Source organism: Bison bison, unplaced genomic scaffold (assembly GCF_000754665.1).
Source record: "Bison bison bison isolate TAMUID 2011002044 unplaced genomic scaffold, Bison_UMD1.0 scf7180017851926, whole genome shotgun sequence".
Taxonomy (NCBI): Eukaryota; Metazoa; Chordata; class Mammalia; order Artiodactyla; family Bovidae; genus Bison; species Bison bison.
This window is the reverse complement of record NW_011482499.1, coordinates 433009-435735: the sequence shown is the minus strand read 5'-3', so window position 1 is coordinate 435735 and position 2727 is coordinate 433009.

Below are 2727 nucleotides of genomic sequence, written 5' to 3'. Positions count from 1 at the left end.
ATAATTAGTAAGCATGGCGGGTTCCGCGCTCCAGATGGAGACTCAGCCAGAGTGAGAGAGAGAGAGACATGGGGAGACCAGTATTTCGAGAAACTGATCCCAATTCTTTATTTTCCATGGTCTACTTTTATACACTGAGATGTTATGCAAAAGTCACGTGGGGTCAGCAGTCCTGACTTTTATCAAAGTCAGGTGCTTCATACAAATGTATACAGAAGTCTTAAGGGTGTTACATCATCTTCTGGCCAGGGAGGCCTGCTGACAATTTATGACCCTCTCCTTGTGACAGCGGTCAGTCAACCAGGACACTTATTTCTCCAGGGGTGATTATTCTTAAAACAGACACCACCCAAATAAAGTTACATTCCTATAGGGTGAGGGTATAGTGGGTTTTAGTTAAGGCAAGAATTTACTTAGCCTAAGGTCTAACGTGATTAATATCAAAGGTTAATACTTATTTCTTCTATATATTCATTAATGTGTGTAAGGGCAGGGGATGTGGAGTCTTAGCAACAAACATTGGCTCAACAAATGAAAAACCCTTCACCAATACAATTTCTAATCAGCCCATTATACTTATACTAATAGTTTTCTAACTTTTCTAAGGAACCTGTTTTTAGAAGGTTTAAAGCATCTCGTGCCTCTCACGGTTGGGAGGCTGTGAGCAATCACATGTGGCCGGACAAGCCTGTCAGACAGGCTAGAGAACCTTCAGAGGAGTTTGTAGGTTAAAACACTCTTGTCACACCCAGGAGTTTTGATTAATTGGAGCTCTAGGTTAACTCCTTCTCCGAAAGAGGTGGTGGGGGACAGCCCCCCGTAAAGTCAGAGGTGTAGGGGAGAGCACAAAGTAGTAAAGTAGGCAGGCTCTGGTTATGGGGGTAGATGCTCGAGAATGTCCAGGGGGACTCCTGAGGCTCGATCCCGCCTTTGCGTATGTCGAGCCTCCTTCCTCATGACCTTTGTCATGGGCGGAGTGCCTCACACCGGCCCCCAACAGTACTAGACTCCAGGATTCTCAGGAATGGTGCAAGGACTCTGGGCAAGGCAGAGCTATGAGCATGTTAATAAGAAGTATTCTAATCAGGAGGGGCAACGTTCTGTGCCTGGGTGTATAAGAGCAGAAACAGTTGTTTATTCTTTGCTCAGAAACTTTTCTGTACCCAGTGCCATCCACTCTGCAGGAGAGGATGAAATACTTAAAGCATGAGTTCCAAACTGGGGGACCCTTGATGACCCATGGATAAAATTCAAGGGTCTGTGAATTTGGATGGGAAAGAAATTACACCTTTATTTTCCCTCGTGGCTCAGAGGTTAAAGCGTCTGCCTGCAATGCAGGAGACCTGGGTTTGATCCCTGGGTCGGGAAGATCCCCTGAAGGAAATGGCAACCCACTCCAATATTCTTGCCTGGAGAATCCCATGGACGGAGGAGCCTGTTGGGCTACAGTCCACTGGGTTGCAAAGAGTCGGACATGACTTCACTTTCACTTTAATCTCTTAACAGAAATTATTAATTCCTTCACTATATAGCTCAGTTGATAAAGAATCTGCCTGCAAGGCAGGAGACCCCGGTTTAATTCCTGAGTCAGGAAGATCCGCTGGAGAAGGGATAGGCTACCCACTCCAGTATTCTGGCCTGGAGAATTTCATGGACTGTGTAGTCCATGGGGTTGCAAACAGTTGGACACGACTGAGTGACTTTCACTTTCACTTTCAACTATAAATGGAGCCCCTTAAAACCGCTCAGCAGTGCTAGTGACTGTGTCACCAATAGAAATCTCTAAGATTTTCATATCACATTACAATCAGATATCCTGAAATACTGTTTATGCTCATTACTAATTCAAAACAATGGTAGATGTTAGTCCTGACACTAGATTTTTTTTAAATTTGAGTTAATAAAGAAGTATATATCTTTGCATATCACAAATTTTGCTTTTAAAATATTTTATAACATTATAAATTTCCTTCCTTTGTAATTCTGTATATTTTATTCTGAGGTATTTAGAAATATGATTTTATTAATAAGTGGTCCCTATTCACAAGATTGCCAAGGTTTTTGGTATATGTGTATATACAGTGCCTTTCATTTAATAGGAGGGCTTTAAATGATTCTTCATGGTCATGAGAATTTTTCCTTTGGGCACTGCCTTAAATCTATAATTACATAAAGAATAAACAGGAGAGGCCAACTTGATCCCTAGAGAAAACTTGACTATGTTTTTTTAAAAACTGGTACAGAAAGATTTCTTTCACTTTAACTTTTCATCCTCTGAAGAAAGTTTGAAATGTATCTATGCGAGGTATTCTGATGGCATAATTTCATTCCTTCTAAATAACAGCTCAGATGCCACTTGTGACATAGCACCTAAAACAAGGAACTATGATAAAGGACCCTTGTGATTTCTGATGTCAGTGAAGTGTGACTGTGACTCTGAGACCAACTTCATGGATTGTGTTACAGGCTTTGAAATGAGTGTGAGCAGAATATGTGATATTTTCTTTGCTGAAAAAAAAGATTAAAAATGAAAAACATAAAAACATTCAGAGTCTAATAAAGGAAAATAGGAATGATAAATGTGTATATATTATGCACAAAAGGTTTAGATATAGCCTATACATGTATATATATAGAGAGAAAAATGTAAAGTAAAAAGAGACCCTACTTGTCTTTCTACTAACTCTGTAACATGTGGCAGAAGGGGCGCTGACCCAAGTATTTCTG